Source organism: Lepidochelys kempii, chromosome 14 (assembly GCF_965140265.1).
Source record: "Lepidochelys kempii isolate rLepKem1 chromosome 14, rLepKem1.hap2, whole genome shotgun sequence".
Classification (NCBI taxonomy): domain Eukaryota; kingdom Metazoa; phylum Chordata; order Testudines; family Cheloniidae; genus Lepidochelys; species Lepidochelys kempii.
In genome coordinates this window covers 28,562,290-28,579,901 of record NC_133269.1, presented here as the reverse complement: position 1 = coordinate 28,579,901, position 17,612 = coordinate 28,562,290, and the positions used below count along the sequence as shown (strand labels likewise).

The following is a 17,612-nucleotide window of genomic DNA, read 5'->3' as shown; positions in this document are numbered from 1 at the left end:
TTATTAATCCCTAAATGCATTACCTTGCATACAAAACCAACCTTCCACACAAACTTCCACGTGGCTGGACTTTACAAAAACAAGACAAGACATTTACAATGCACACTTTACTTCTCTACAGAGGAAAAAGGACAGTAAACTATCTAAACTTATACATGTCACAGGGCTACAACAGTGGTACCCTTAACTCACCCAACAATATTGTTAATCTATCCAACCACACACTTAGCCTGGCAGAATAGTCTGTCCTATTTCAGAGCCTCTTTCTACCCCACCACCCTCACGTACATTATACAGTTCTGCAGTGATCTGGAAGCCTACTTTCACTGTCTCTGACTCAAAGAATATTTTCAACACACCACTGAACAGAGCACTGACCTACAGGAACCGTCCTACCAACACTACAAGAAGAAGAATTCTGTGTGGACTCCTCCTGATGGTCGAAATGACAGACTGGACTTCTCCATAGAGTGCTTCCACAGATGTGCACAGGCTGAAATTTTGAACAAACAGCATCACTTGCCCATAATCTCAGCTGTACAGAATGCAACGCCATCCACAGCCTCAGAAGCAACTCTGACATTATAATCAAAGGGGCTGACAAAGGAGCTTCTGTAGTCCTCATGAAGAGGTCGGATTATCATAGAATCATAGAATATCAGGGTTGGAAGGGACCTCAGGAGGTCATCTAGTCCAACCCCCTGCTCAAAGCAGGACCAATCCCCAACTAAATCATCCCAGCCAGGGCTTTGTCAAGCCTGACTTTAAAAATATCTAAGGAAGGAGATTCCACCACCTCCCTAGGTAACGCATTCCAGTGTTTCACCACCCTCCTACTGAAAAAGTTTTTCCTAATATCCAACCTAAACCTCCCCCACTGCAACTTGAGACCATTACTCCTTGTTGCTACCACTGAGAACAGTCTAGACCCATCCTCTTTGGAACCCCCTTTCAGGTAGTTGAAAGCAGCTATCAAATCCCCCTTCATTCTTCTCTTCCGCAGACTAAACAATCCCAGTTCCCTCAGCCTCTCCTCATAAGTCATGTGTTCCAGTCCCCTAATCATTTTTGTTGCCCTCAGCTGGACTCTTTCCAATTTTTCCAGATCCTTCTTGTAGTGTGGGGCCCAAAACTGGACACAGCACTCCAGATGAGGCCTCACCAGTGACGAATAGAGGGGAACGATCACGTCCCTCGATCTGCTGGCAATGCCCCTACCTATACATCCCAAAATGCCATTGGCCTTCTTGGCAACAAGGGCACACTGTTGACTCATATCCAGCTTCTCGTCCACTGTAACCCCTAGGTCCTTTTCTACCGAACTTCTGCCGAGTCATTCGGTCCTTAGTCTGTAGCGGTGCATGGGATTCTTCCTTCCTAAGTGCAGGACTCTGCACTTGTCCTTGTTGAACCTCCTCAGATTTTTTTTGGCCCAATCCTCTAATTTGTCTAGGTCTCTCTGTATCCTATCCCTACCCTCCAGCGTATCTACCTCTCCTCCCAGTTTAGTGTCATCTACAAACTTGCTGAGGGTGCAATCCACATCATCCCCCAGATCATTAATGAAGATATTGAACAAAACCGGCCCGAGGACCGACCCTTGGGGCACTCCACTTGATACTGGCTGCCAACTAAACATGGAGCCATTGATCACTACCCGTTGAGCCCGACAATCTAGCCAACTTTCTATCCACCTTCTAGTCCATTCATCCAGCCCATACTTCTTTAACTTGCTGGCAAGAATACTGTGGGAGACCGTGTCAAAGGCTTTGCTAAAGTCAAGGATCAACATGTCCACCACTTTCCCCTCATCCACAGAGCCAGTTATCTCATCATAGAAGGCAATTAGGTTAGTCAGGCATGACTTGCCCCTTGGTGAATCCATACTGACTGTTCCTGATCACTTTTCTCTCCTCTAAGTGCTTCAGAATTGATTCTTTGAGGACCTGCTCCATGATTTTTCCGGGGACTGAAGTGAGGCTGACTGGCCTGTAGTTCCCAGGATCCTCCTTCTTCCCTTTTTTAAAGTTGGGCACTACATTAGCCTTTTTCCAGTCATCTGGGACTTCCCCCGTTCGCCACGAGTTTTCAAAGATAACGGGCAATGCCACTGCAATCACATCCGCCAACTCCTTTAGCACTCTGGGATGCAGCGCATCCGGCCCCATTGACTTATGCACGTCCAGCTTTTCTAAATAGTCCTGAACCACTTCTTTCTCCACAGAGGGCTGGTCACCTCCTCCCCATGCTGTGCTGCCCAGTGCAGTAGTCTGAGAGCTGACCTTGTTTGTGAAGACAGAGGCAAAAAAAGCATTGAGTACATTAGCTTTTTCCACATCCTCTGTCACTAGGTTGCCTCCCTCATTCAGTAAGGGGCCCACACTTTCCTTGACTTTCTTCTTGTTGCTAACATACCTGAAGAAACCCTTTTTGTTACTCTTAACATCTCTTGCTAGCTGCAACTCCAGGTGTGATTTGGCCTTACTGATTTCACTCCTGCATGCCCGAGCAATATTTTTATGCTCTTCCCTGGTCATTTGTCCAATCTTCCACTTCTTGTAAGCTTCTTTTTTGTGTTTAAGATCAGCAAGGATTTCACTGTTAAGCCAAGCTGGTGGCCTGCCATATTTATTATTCTTTCTACACATTGGGATGGTTTGTCCCTGTAACCTCAATAAGGATTCTTTAAAACACAGCCAGCTCTCCTGGACTCCTTTCCCCTTCATGTTATTCTCCCAGGGGATCCTGCCCATCGGTTCCCTGAGGGAGTCAAAGTCTGCTTTTCTGAAGTCCAGGGTCTGTATTCTGCTGCTCTCCTTTTCTTCCCTGTGTCAGGATCCTGAACTCGACCATCTCATGGTCACTGTCTCCCAGGTTCCCATCCACTTTAGCTTCCCCTACTAATTCTTCCCGGTTCGTGAGCAGCAGGTCAAGAAGAGCTCTGCCCCTAGTTGGTTCCTCCAGCACTTGCACCAGGAAATTGTCCCCTACACTTTCCAAAAACTTCCTGGATTGTCTGTGCACTGCTGTATTGCTCTCCCAGCAGGTATCAGCGTGACTAAAGTCTCCCAGGAGAACCAGGGCCTGCAATCTAGTAACTTCTGTGAGTTGCCGGAAGAAAGCCTCGTCCACCTCATCCCACTGGTCCGGTGGTCTATAGCAGACTCGCACCACGACATCACCCTTGTTGCTCACACTTCTAAACTTAATCCAGAGACACTCAGGTTTTTCTGCAGTTTCATACTTGAGCTCTGAGCAGTCATACTGTTCCCTTACATACAGTGCAACTCCCCCACCTTTTCTGCCCTGCCTGTTCTTCCTGAACAGTTTGTATCCATCCATGACAGTACTCCAGTCATGTGAGTTATCCCACCAAGTCTCTGTTATTCCAATCACATCATAATTCCTTGACTGTGCCAGGACTTCCAGTTCTCCCTGCTTGTTTCCCAGGCTTCTTGCATTTGTGTATAGGCACATGAGATAACTCGCTGATCGTCCCTCTTTCTCAGTATGAGGCAGGAGCCCTGCCCTCTCGCGCGCTCCTGCTCGTGCTTCCTCCCAGTATCCCACTTCCCCACTTACCTTAGGACTTTGGTCTCCTTCCCCCAGTGAACCTAGTTTAAACCCCTCCTCACTAGGTTAGCCAGCCTGCTTGCGAAGATGCTCTTCCCTCTCTTCATTAGATGGAGCCCGTCTCTTGCTAGCACTCCTCCTTCTTGGAACACCATCCCATGGTCAAAGAATCCAAAGCCTTCCCTCCGACATCACCTGCGTAGCCATTCGTTGACTTCCACGATTCAATGGTCTCTACCCAGTCCTTTTCCTTCCACGGGGAGGATGGACGAGAAGACCACTTGCGCCTCAAACTCCTTTATCCTTCTTCCCAGAGCCACGTAGTCTGCAGTGATCCGCTCAAGGTCATTCTTGGCAGTATCATTGGTGCCCACGTGAAGAAGCAGGAAGGGGTAGCGATCCGAGGGTTTGATGAGTCTTGGCAGTCTCTCCGTCACATCATGAATCCTAGCTCCTGGCAAGCAGGAGGCTTCTCGGTTTTCCCGGTCGGGACGGCAGATAGATGACTTAGTCCCCCTGAGGAGAGAGTCGCCAACCACTACCACCTGCCTCCTTCTCTTGGGAGCGGTGGTCATGGAACCCCCAACCCAAGACAGTGCATCTCATGCCTTTCAATCGGCGGAGTCTCCTTCTGTTCCCTTCCCTCAGATGTATCATCTAGTCCACTCTCCGCATTAGTACCTGTGGAGAGAACATGAAAATGGTTACTTACCTGTATCTGCGTTGCTGGTACATGGACGCTCCCCTTTCTTCTTCTGGAGATCACATGCTGCCAAATTTCTTCCCCATCCTCCTGTCCCCGCTGCGCAGCCTGCTCTGAATCTTCAGAACTTTGTGCCCGTAGAAGCATATCCTGACATCTGTCCAGGAAATCTTCAGTTTCTCTTATGCAATGCAGGGTCGATACCTGTTGCTCCAGACCTTGAACCTTCTCTTCCAATATGGAGACCAGCTTGCACTTTGTACAGACAAAGACGTTTCTGTCCTGTGGAAGAAAGATAAACATGGCACATCCAGTGCAGGTCACAACAGCTGAACACCCCCCGTCCATATTACCTTCCTTCTACGAGCTTCTTCAGGAGTTGTAGTATCTACTCAGAGAAGCTGGCAAGATGTAAGCCTCAGTGGGCTCTCCCCAGGCGAACTCCCAGGCAAACTCCCTCTGTTAGCCGCTCTGCTGTTCGCTGCTCAGCTGGTTCGCAACTGACTGGTTTTTTATACAGTCAGGCCCACTCAAGGCTCACCTGGAACAAAGCACTCCCAATTCACAATTTTCAAACCACCAATCAAACACACGGTCAAACTGTCAAACTGTCCCCACAGCAGACACTCAGATACTCACCAACACAGCCTCCCTAATGCAGCCCTTATGAACAGGAGGCTGCCAGACAACTCTCCAACATCACATTCTACAGACCACTAGCCTCCAGTCCCACTGAGGAGTACCAAAAGAAACTACACCATCTGCTCAAGAAACTCCCTGCTACAGCACAGGAACAAATCTACACAGACACACCCCTAGAGCCCCGACCAGGGGTCTTCTATCTGCTACCCAAGATCCATAAATCTGGAAATCCTGGACGCCCCATCATCTCAGGCATTGTTGCTCTTACAGCAGGATTATCTGACTATTTGGACTCTCTCCTCAGACCCTACACTACCAGCACTCCTAGCTATCTTCGAGACGTCACCAAGTTCCTGAGGAAACTACAATCCATCGGTGATCTTCCTGAAAACACCATCCTGGCCACCATGGATGTAGAAGCTCTTTACACCAACATTCCACACAAGGATGCACTACAAGCCGTCAGGAACAGTATCCCTGATGAGGCCATGTGCCACTTGGTGGCTGAGCTTTGTGACTTTGTCCTCACCCACAACCATTTCAGATTTGGGGACAACTTATACCTTCAAGTCAGCGGCACTGCTATGGGTACCCGCATGGCCCCACGGTATGCCAACATTTTTATGGCTGACTTAGAACAACGCTTCCTCAGCTCTCGTCCCCTAGCGCCCCTCCTCTACCTACACTACATTGATGACATCTTCATCATATGGATCCACGGGAAAGAGGCCCTTGAAGAATTCCACCATGATTTCAACAATTTCCACCCCACCATCAACTTCAGCCTGGACCAGTCCACACAAGAGATCCACTTCCTGGACACTACAGTGCAAATAAGTGATGGTCACATAACCACCACCCTATACTGGAAACCTACTGTTCGCTATACTTACCTACATGCCTCCAGCTTCCATCCAGGACACACCACACAATCCATTGTCTACAGCCAAGCCCTAAGATACAACTGCATTTGCTTCAATCCCTCAGACAGAGACAAACACCTACAAGATCTCTATAAAGCACTCTTAAAACTTCAATACCACCTGGGGAAGTGAGGAAACAGATTGACAGAATGAGACGGGTACCCAGAAATCACCTACTACAGGACAGGCCCAACAAGGAAAATAACAGAACACCACTGGCCATCATATACAGCCCCCAGCTAAAACTTCTCCAGCGCATCATCAACAATCTACAACCTATCCTGGAAAACAATCCCCCACTTACAGGCCTTGGGAGGCAGGCCAATCCTCGTTTACAGACAGCCCCCCAACCTGTAGCAAATATTACACCACAGAAACACTAACCCAGGAACGAATCCCTGTAACAAACCCTGTTGCCCTTCTCTGTCTTCAAATCCTCAGCTGTTACAGGGGCAGGGTCTGGATCCCCTGGATGGGTCCTTCTGCTTCTCAGCTTAGCCATCGCCAGTTTATGCTGCCTCTGTCTCTCCTGTTGTTCTGCTTCATGCCTTCCCTGTCTCTTATGGTCCTCTGACTCCTTTGCTCTCAGCTCCAATTCCATCCGTCTCAGATCCACCAACGGGGTACCAGTTGGAGACCCCCTGCTGGTTGGGGACACGGGTCTCTTGGACACCCAGCTGCTCCCAGCCTCTCTCATGGCCCCAGCTGGGTCAGGAACCGGTGTGGGACCTGGGGCTGCCTGGCTGCTCCCAGCCTCTCTTGCAGCCCCAGCTGAGTCAGGAACTGGCTCCTTAGAGTGATTGTCCTCTTCCAGCTGAGCAATCAGTTGTGCCTTAGTGAGCTTTCCAATGCACAGCCCTCTCTCTCTGCACAGCTCTACAATGTCCTTCATAAGGAGGTGGTTATAGGCCATCACCATGCTGTTCCCAGCTGTTCCCAAGTGGTCACGGACTTACAGGCCTGTGCTCTCTCAGCTCCCCATGATTCCTGGGAGGAACCCCTTCAATGCGACAGCCCTTCTCGGGGGTCCACTCTCTCTCTGGGTTAAGCCGTAGACTCCTCCACCTCCAGGAACTGCACCTCTTGGAGCCTTCAGCACGCCCATCTCTCGCTAATCCCCCTTTGTTTTACTGCTCACCAGTCACTTACTGCAGGATGCTCTGTCCATAGGGGTGCAGTTTATCCCACCTCTGCCACCAGTTGTCACGGAGTCATCAGGGCGATGCTCTGGATCTACTCCCTGTGATGCCAGGCAGGACTCTGGGGGAGCCTCCTCCTCTCTCTGAGCAGACTGTCTTCAGGACACACAGCTCACACAACTTCCACCTTCCTGGGTCTGACCTCAGCGCATTCAGCATCCCCTGCCCCACTGTGCGCCTCCCGCAGCGAGTCTGCCTGGGCTGGGCTCCTGGGGAAGCCAGAGGGCCCTGCACCCCGCTTTGCAGTCAGACGTGACTCGCAGCCAGCCGGTAAAACAGAAGGTTAATTAGTCGACAGGAACGCGGTGTAGGGCAGAACTTATTAGCACAGAAATCAGTGACTTTCAGCCAAGTCCATCCTGGGGGGAGGGGAGCCCAGGGCCAGGTAGGGCGACCAGACATCCCGATACTGAGCAGTGTGTCCCGTGTCCCGACCAACGTAGCTTCTGGTGTGGCAGCCTTTTTTTTTTTTGCTTAGGCGGTGGTGAGGGCTGGGGGAGCCTGGCACGTCCGGGTCTGCGGCTGCACTTCGGCGGCCGGCAACTCAGTCGCTGACGGGCTTCGGCGGCACTTCGGCAGCAGGTACTTCTTTCTTCATCGGCAAGATTTATTTCCCCCCGCCGAATGTGCCGGGTGACTGTAACAATTGAAAAGGCGCTCCCGCTGCGGTGGTGCCGATATTTTGGATTTAGCATCTGGTCACCCTAGAGCCAGGGCTCTGGTCCTCTCCCTGCCCCCCAAGGCAGCCGAGACTGACTCGCTTCCGGCTGCCTGGCCCTTGCCCTGCCTGTTGCTCCGCCTCCAGCCTTTGTCTCACTTCCCGGGCCAAAGTCACCTGGTTGTATTCCCCTCCTGGATCTCAGGTTATGAAGGGGTGCCCATAGCATCCCTGCAGGCAGCTGGAGCAGCCTCTGCAAAAGTCACAAACAGAATTCATGCAACACAGTAAGACTCACATAGACTCACATGCAGCATAACAAGGGAAAATCCCCACTTTGTCACAATACTCCCCTCAATAGGTCTGACCATTAGTTATCCCTGGAAGGATAATGACTCCTCCTCCTTTCAGAGCAAATGCAAGCCCCCTGCCAAAGAGAAGGCTGATGGGTGCATTTTCCCCTCCTTCTGCAAGGCATCTGCCCACCAGCAGGGCCCACTCCCAGGCCTATGCTCAAGTGTCTGCGGTTAATTCAACATCTACTACATCAAAGACAACTGCCTCTGCTAATTCTACCCGTGGCACCTGCTCCTTCCAGGCCTAACCAGGAGGCAAGGGGATCATTACCTCCTGTGGCAGCTGCCTTGTCCCACGTGTCACTATATGCGCAGGCTTTGGTGGCATTCGTTGGGCCTTCTCTTCCCCTCCCGCTGGGGCTCCTTCCGCCTGCATCAAGGCACATGGACCATGTGGTTCAGGAGGTGGTGCACTGGGGCTCAATGGAGGTTGATGTGGAGGGGGGAGAGGAGCTGTCCCTCCCTGTCAGTTGGAGTGGGAATGACACTGTGTGCCTTACTCAGATAGACCACGAGTCTGCGGGCTCCATTAAGTCCGTGGACTTCTTGTTTCCTTTCACTCTGGACAAGCTCTCAGAAGACCTCTGTTTCATGCCCATTAACAAAATCTGCAGGCATCAATGGCTGACAAGCAGTTGTACCACACATTCTGGGATGGCCTTGGCTTGGACCTTGCCATCATCTGGGCAGAACCACTGGGCAGCATGGTGCTCCTCCTGTCATGCAGAAGGGCTGTGCACACCCTTCTGGTGGAGAAGAGGAACCTTCATGCCCTGAGGAACTGGTGAAAATTGTGGAGTCCCCCAGGGCCATTTTTATTGTCTTGTGGTCTTATGCCTTCCTCTGCTGCCTCCTAGTCTTCTGATATGACCAGCAGCCTGCTGTCCTTCATGTGAGATGTCTCCTCCAAAATCTCTGTGAACTGACAGAGGTCTCCTCAGGCCCTGCAAGTTCTCCGCAACCAGATCTCTCACATCAGCCGAGGGTGGAGACCTCCTTCCTGAACTCCTGTTGCACAAACCAGATCTTGTGGCACATGGGAGGCTGGTCTTCGCTGGTGTCACCCAAGTCAGTGACCTTCTTGACTATGGCTCGCAGAATTGAGTGGACCCCAGTATGCTTGCCCAGTATATAGCACTGCCCACCCCACATGTCCCCCACTGTGTGGTCCAGGAGGTAAATCTACCCTGTCCCCTGCCTCTGTGGCTGTTCTCAGGCAAGGTGTTCCCCACCTGCCCATATCCCCTGGCTCTCTGGAGCATGATGTCAGGCCCCTGCCGCATCAGCTCCCACCCATCACTTAGAATCTCCCATTTCAGCTGACTCATATTTATCCAGCCAGTGAGCCTCTCAGCCACATCGCAAGAGAAACTACAGACACTCACACTCACCCCTACTCATTTCCTTGCATTCGTGTCCTGCCCAGATACAAAATGGCTGGACATTTTGCCACCTATTGAGGATGAGGAGCCCTGGTGGGCCAGCCTGTATTCCACCTTGATTCCACAGCCCACCAGGAATAATGGTTGGTTGGGCTCTTTGGTGGAGCACGGGCATGTTCCTGACACAGTCAGACTGATCTTTGAAAATGATCCTTGCAGGTTTCCTATCGGAGGAGGAGGAGACTGCGCGTATCTGCTTACCCCCAGGGGTACACGAACCGGTGGGTGAGAACCACTGTTCTAAGGCAGCTCCAGCCCTGGTGCCATCGGGGAGACGTGTTCTCGCGGCCCTGCCTGATGGGTCTTTCTGTTTCAGACCCTCGTCCTAACTGCAGGAAATGTAACTACAAGAAATGTACAATTGTGCTCCTAGTCGCCCTCGCAACCATGTTCTTAGTTCTCATCATTCTCCTGGCAGGTGAGTTCTCACCGTTCCCTTCCCTTCCCCCTCTCTTCACATCCCATTCCCCCGGGAGCCACCACAGTCAGTCTCTCTTCCTGGCCTGTCTGGCTTCTGCCCCTGGGACAGAGGATTCCTGGGGGATGTTCCTCCAAGACCCCCCTCCTGCTCCCTCTCAGACCCCAACCCTCCTCCTGCTCCCTCCCAGACCCCTGCACCTGGGCACTCTCTGTGTCGGGACTGACATTAGCTCCCCCCAGCCCATCTCTGAGCACTTTGGGTCCAAGTCACTGTTGCCGGGCCCCAGGCACGGTCACTGATACCCGTGCAGAGTGGGGGTGATTGACGGTGCAGGGCAGCAATGAGCTGGGCCCTCTGCCTGCAGCGTGTCGCCCTGAGGTGCCAGCCTGGCCTTCCTGCATCCCCGGGTGGTGCCCAGTGCTGGGCAGGTGCTGGCGTGTCACTGAAAGGAGCCGTGGAACGCAGTACGGACACCTCCCTTAACGCAGTGTGAAACCCACCCATTGGTGACCTCGGCAGGGCAGGGTCTCGTCGCGCTATTGACGTCCCCGCCTGCACAGACAGCGTGTGCGAGCGCAGATGGCAGCTGCTTATGGTGATCGTGAACCTGGCTGGCTGCGCTGGACAGGCCGGGCAGCGGGCGTTCGGTCTCCTGAAGGGAAGGGAGTTTGTTCCCGTCTTCATCTCAACCTGCCTCTCCAGGGAAGCAAAGCGCAGAGCAGGGGGAGGGGGCAGCAGTCCAGGCTAGCAGAACTCCTTGGGGTACTAGACCTGGCAAATCATGTTGAAGTTAATCTCCTACCCATTAATTATTGCCCCCCTGCTGGCCCCCTGGTAACTGTCCCCTCCCTCTGCAGCTCTCTGACCACCCCGTGTTGTAATACGGAGCTTGGGCCCAGCTCTCTGTCCTGGGCTTCCTGGCATGAGCGGTTTGTCAGCTGCATCCCTGTTGAATGTGAACCCAAGAGAGTGAGAGCAGAGTCAGATAAACCCTCTCTGGGGCTGGATTCCCAGTGTCCTCCTGGCTCCCTCATGGCCTTTCAGTACCCACCCTGGTTCGAGGTGTCTCAGAAGCCTGGGGCGCAGGGGATGATCTCCCCTGTTCTCCTCGTTGGCGGGTGGCGGGTCTCGCTCACACCACGTGTCGCTGTCTCATTCTCAGTGCTCAGTGTGGAGACCTAAGCTTCCATCACCTGAACCGGGGCCCGTTGCTGGATCGGATACCGAGGGAAATGCTACTATTTCTCTGAGGCCGAAAGGACCTGGACCTGCAGCCTGACCCACTGCTCTGTGCTCAGCGCCTCCCTGGCTGAGATCAACAGTGAGCAGGAAGTGGTGAGAGATGCTCGAATTGCAACGTTCTGGTCTTGGCTCAGCAGCTGCTGCAGGAGAACCTGGGCTCGAGGAGCAGCTCTGAGTAAATGAGCTTCCAGCTGCTGAATGCCAGGCCTGGCTGGCTGGCCCGGGGCACCTCTAGTGTCCGTGTCTGACTGCAGGGATCACTCACTGTCAGCCCTCTCAAAGGAGACCGCCCCTCTCTCGGGCTAGGCTGGCTTGAGTGTCTTCTGGGTGGCGTGGGGCCAAAGGGGTACTGAGATCCCAGATTGACTTGAAGAGCCAGTGCTCTTGGGCAGCCAGATGAGGATGGGGGGGGCTCCTCTTAGCCCTGGCCCCTTCTGGCTGAGGATTTGGTGGCTCTTCTCTCATCCCTGGTCCTTCCCAGCATCCCTTATTGAGCTCAGCTGGGCTCTTTCCTTCCCCTCTGATGGGGAGGGGAACTCAGCTGTTCTGTAAGGCGAGGCTTTGACAGAGAATGTGGCCTTCTATAGAGAGGTGGGGGGGGGGGGCAGCTTAGACCCAGCAGCACCCAAGAGCTGCTCCAGCCCAGGGCAGATTGGTGTGAGGGGGAGCTGGGTTTGGGATGGGAAAGTTAATACTGAATTACCCAGAGCTGGGCAAGAGGAAGGTGAAAATCCCCAGCCGTTCCCTGAAAACAGAGCCCTTCAGTGTCTACCTGTGATTCTCTGGTGCACAGAGCCTGTGCTCTGACCCCACCTCTCCCTCTGCTGTTTTTAGGCTTTCGTGCTGCGCTATAAAGGCAGACTTGACCACTGGATTGGCCTCTGGAGGGACAGTGGGCAGCTCTGGAAATGGGCCAATGGCACCAAATTCAACAACCTGTAAGTCCTCTGTGAATTGCCTGGGCTTTGGGTCCCTGGTGTCTGAGATAGCGAGTTCAGCCGACTCACCAGTCAGTGCTATGTAATCTGTGTATTAGTGATGGGTGGAAGCAAGTGTTGTCTGCTGGGAGACTGGCCAAAGCTTTCAGATCTGTCTGGCTTTAGTGGGGCCATCTGCGTTAAAGATGCCTGATAGTCACAAATGCTGAGTGCCTGGGGCTGCCATGACAACGGGGGTACAGTAGAGATGGCCCAGATGACATCCCAAGAGGGATTTCAGTGGGATCTGGGTGTGATCAAATAACCAAACCGCAGTTGAGCCGATAGCAGGGTTTGACCCTGGACCATCAGCACTGAAAGAACGGCAGAGTAGGTCACGCTGGCGGGGGAATGGCACTACACGTCCAGGAAAGCATAGAGTAAAGTAGAGTAAAAATCTTAAACAAATGCAACTGTATCCTAGCATCTCTCAGAATAGAAATTCCACACTTGAAGAATAGGAATCTAGCAGCAGGAATATATTACTGACCAGGATGGGGACTGTGAAATTTACGGAGATTAGAGAGGCTACAAAAGCAGAAAACCCAATAATAATGGGGGTTTTCTACTATCCCCATATTGTCTGGGAACATGTCCCCTCTGGATGGGATGCAGAGAAGTGATTTTTAGACACCATCAATGACGGCTTGTTGGAGCAGCTAATCCTGGCACCCACAAGGGAAGAGGCAATTCTTGATTTAGGCCTAAGCGGAGCACAGGGTCCGGTCCAAGTGGGGAATGTAGCTGAACTGCTCGGTAATAGTGACCATAATGTAATTAAATTTAACATTTAACAGCTCACTTCATCGGATGCATTCAGTGGAAAATAACAGTGAGTAAATTTATATACACACAGAACATGAAAAAATGAGTGTTTAACACGCATACTGTAAGGAGAGTGATCACTTAAGATGAGCTATTACCAGCAGGGGAGTGGGGTGGGGGGAGAGAGAGAAAAAACCTTTTGAAGTGATAATCAAGGTGGGCCATTTCCAGCACATTTCCAGGAGTTTACAAGAGCATCTGAGGAACAGTGGTGGTGGTGGGGGGAGGAGGGGGAATAGTTTTAAACACCCATTTTTTCATGTTCTGTGTATATATAAATTTACTCACTGTTATTTTCCACTGAATGCATCCGATGAAGTGAGCTGTAGCTCACGAAAGCTTATGCTCAACTAAATTGGTTAGTCTCTAAGGTGCCACAAGTCCTCCTTTTCTCCTTGCGAATACAGACTAACACGGCTGCGACTCTGAAACCTGTCACAATTAAATGAATAGGCAGCAGGTCTGACACAAACAAAAGGAAAAAGAAAAGGAGGACTTGTGGCACCTTAGAGACTAACCAATTTAGTTGAGCATGAGCTTTCGTAAGCTACAGCTCACTTCATCGGACGCATACTGTGGAAACTGCAGAAGACATTATATACACAGAGACCATGAAACACAGAGACCATGAAACAATACCTCCTCCCACCCCGCTCTCCTGCTGGTAATAGCTTATCTAAAGTGATCATCAAGTTGGCCATTTCCAGCACAAATCCAGGTTTTCTCACCCTCCACCCCTCCACACACAAACTCACTCTCCTGCTGGTAATAGCCCATCCAAAGTGACCACTCTCCCTACAATGTGCATGATAATCAAGGTGGGCCATTTCCAGCACAAATCCAGGTTTTCTCACTCCCCCACCCCCATACACACACAAACTCACTCTCCTGCTGGCAATAGCTCATCCAAACTGACCACTCTCCTTACAATGTGCATGATAATCAAGGTGGGTCATTTCCAGCATAAATCCAAGTTTAACCAGAATGTCGGGAGGGTTGGGGGGGTGGAGAAAAAACAAGGGGAATTAGGCTACCTTGCATAATGACTTAGCCACTCCCAGTCTCTATTTAAGTCTAAATTAATAGTATCCAATTTGCAAATTAATTCCAATTCAGCAGTTTCTCACTGGAGTCTGGATTTGAAGTTTTTTTGTTGTAAGATAGCGACCTTCATGTCTGTGATTGCTTGACCAGAGAGACTGAAGTGTTCTCCGACTGGTTTATGAATGTTATAATTCTTGACATCTGATTTGTGTCCATTTATTCTTTTACGTAGAGACTGTCCAGTTTGACCAATGTACATGGCAGAGGGGCATTGCTGGCACATGATGGCATATATCACATTGGTGGATGTGCAGGTGAACGAGCCTCTGATAGTGTGGCTGATGTTATTAGGAAGTATTTCTTCACACAACACACAGTCAACCTGTGGAGCTTGTTGCCGGGGATGTTGTGAAGGCCAATAGTATAACTCTGTTCAAACAAGAAGTAGATAAGTTCACAGAGGATAGCTCTACCGTTCCTATCAGCCAGGATGGTCAGGGATGCAACCCCATGTTCTGAGTGTCCATAAACATCTGACTGCCAGAAGCTGGGTGTGAATGGGATGGATCACTCGATACTGACCCTGTTCTGTTCATTCCCTTGGAAGCACCTACCGCTGGCCAGTATCGGAGGACAGGACACTGGGCTAGATGGGCCATTGGTCTGACTCATGTGGCCAGTCTTAGGTACTTACAGCTGAATGGCATTTTTAAAAGAGCCCTTGGCGTTTGATGGGAAGCTGGAAAATATGCCCAGAGGAGGCTTAGAAAACAAGTCAGTTGATGACCTGTTGTTTGATCCCAGTCAGATATTTTCACATATTCCAGCAAGGATACCCTGATGTCGGCAGCAGTCTGTCTTTGTGATTGCCTCATGAGCCCATCTGTTAGCCGGCCTGTTTGGGGTCTGTCCACACCGCAGCTGGCACCATGCCATTGCAGAGAAACTAAATGAATTCTTTGCAGCGGTCTTAATGGCTGAGCGTGTGAGGGAGATTCCCAAACCTGAGCCGTCCTTTTTAGGTGACAAATCTGAGGAACTGTCCCAGATGGAGGTGTCATTAGAGGAGGTTTTGAAACAAATCGAGGAACTAAACAGTAACAAGTCACCGGGACCAGGAACTCAAATGTGAAATTGCAGGACTACTCACTGTAGTCTGTAACCTATCATTTAAATCCGCTTCTGTACCCGATGACTGGAGGATAGCTAATGTGATGCCAATTTACCAGAACTGGGTAAACAGGCATCTCAGTGCGGTGTTAACCCTGAAATCTGCCACCTTGTGGGCGCCCACCCCAGCAGAAGGCTCTGGGTGCATCATTGCCATCTCCTCAGAGCTCGTCTGGGGTGATGCCGGTGGGGGAGCCACCCACAGCCATCTGCTCAGGTGGCTGTGAGCTGGGTTCTCCCTTCTCTGGGACAGATCTCACCCCGAGCCAGAGGCTGGTGGCCTGAGGGCAGGGAGATCCCGGCCTGCCCAAAGAATAGTGCTGGGCCTTCTCCTAGCCGAGCACATGTCTACTGTGAGTAGCCAGGATGGGACCATGGGGAAGGATTTGCCTGTGGACCTGGATCCCACCCTGTTCCCAGGTGGGAAGCGCTGGCCTCCAGCTCTCACGGGAAGCTTTGTGTGAGTGGCTGGGGTCACCCCATGGCTGCTGGGTTTGTGCTGCCTGCATTTCACTCCAGCCACCCCCTGCAATACAGCCTGTCCTGACAGGCCTCTGGCCTGAGAGCTGATGTAAACTGTCCAGGGAGCCCTGGACCCAGCTCTTCTGTGCAGCGTTGCTGCTGCTCCTCGCCACGCTGAGAGTCACCTGGAACCTGCGCCCAGGGCAGTTTGGGTGGGTTGGGCCTGCAGGGGCCCATCCAGACCCAGCTGGGTGTGTAGGGGGGGAGAGTAGGAACTGGGTTAATACCCACCCAGCATAAATGCTCCATGGAGGTCACTTGATCTTCGAACCTTTCCTGGCTTTCCTGCCCCACTGCCCCCTTTCTAGCTGGGGCCTGTGGCAGGTGCAGGAAGGGGAATCGTGAGGGGCTGTGAGTGCAGCAGCTCCCTGCACTGTGCGAGAGCGTCTCTCCCTGCCTGTGACTGATGGGAAATGTCCAACTCCTACCTGACACCAGCTCCCTGGCTTCTGTCTTGCAGGTTTCCGATAGGAGGAGGAGGAGACTGCGCGTATCTGAACGATGTGAATGGGGTCAGCAGCTGGCGATGCAGCAGTGAGAGACCCTGGATCTGCACCAAACCCGATGCATTTACAGAGGCACAGGAGGCTGCCGTGGTAGGGGGCTCGTAAGGAGAGTACTGTGGAATTAGTCCCGGAAAAGCCGGACTGATCTCTTTACAAGATCACATCTGAGCAATTCCGGAATATCAGGGAATGCTCTGCGCATCACTGGACAGAGCACTGTGGACTCAGGTGAAAACCAGAGATGCTGTTTGCACATCTTGTCCCCCCACCCGTGCCGTCTCTTTTTCCGCCAGTGGAACGGCTCAAATCCAGCCTTTCTAACCTACCTCAGCTGGACCAGGAGCTCTGCCTAACTGAGCCAAGGCACCAGCCTCAGCTTTCGCTGCCCTGACATTCCCCCACAGAAGCTTTTTACTCTAGAAAATTATGTATGGAATCTTTGAAAAATATTCATCATTCCCATTCGGTGGTCTGGCATAGAGCTATGGGGGGATGTTCTACATTCCCGCGCCGCTGCCCGCCCCCCCCCCCGCCCAGGAACTTTTTAACAAAGTTTTTTTTATGGGTCAGTTTTTGGGGTCTTTTGAAAACCCAATTGATTTTGAAGTTTGCAAGTTTACACCACCAGTTCCTGGTTTTTGCTGTTGCCAGATATTGCTTTGGATAAAAGCATGAATGTTTTAAACTGGTTTCAATTTTCCATTTTTAGTTTTAAGAGCGCTGTACCTGCCAAGGGAGTAGACCCCCTGTTACACTCCTCGTGGGACACCTAGGGCCTGGAACGTAGGAGCAAGAGGAGAAATGTCTGTTCTCTCCCTTCCTGGAGCCCAGTGGGTTTGAAAAGGGCAGGGAGGGGGTAGGTGTGACACAGACAGACCAGGTGCCAGGTCATGCCAAAGTCCCCATGTCTGCTATAGATGCTTCTGTTACACAACTAAGCTACAAAGTTTCAAAAGGTATGTATGTTCACCTGCTTTAGCCTTGTAAATAAATCTTATTTCCTTTTTAATAAATTGTCATAGAATAAGACTGGCTACATGCGTGGTCTTTGGTGTGACGTCTAAGGTGCAGTTCACCTGGGGTGCCTGGGCCTGTGGGACTGGGAGTAACCTGAATACTGTTGTGATTCTGAGTGTGAGAGACCATCTGTCTCTCAAAGGCAGGCTCACCTGGGTTGCGAGACAGATCGGAGAACCCAAGGGGACTGCATGGCTAGGCTGTTAGGATGCCGGGGGAGGTTACCCTGCATGTTTGGTTGGTGAAATCTAGGTCAAGAATTCTCAGCCAGTTTGGATTTGTGCCCTGGTTCCCAGCAGTCTGCCCTGAGATTGGCGCGCACTCTCTCTGTGTCAAGAGCCAGTAGCCCAATGGTCACCATAATCGGAGCAAGACCTCTGTACGGATACTAT

The 17,612-nt window shown here is 51.6% G+C and overlaps 1 pseudogene; it reads left to right on the top strand.

Moving 5' to 3' along the window:
• Positions 1 to 8,438: 8,438 nt before the first annotated feature.
• Positions 8,439 to 16,725, top strand: LOC140898104 (C-type lectin domain family 2 member B-like; annotated as a pseudogene).
• Positions 16,726 to 17,612: the final 887 nt, after the last annotated feature.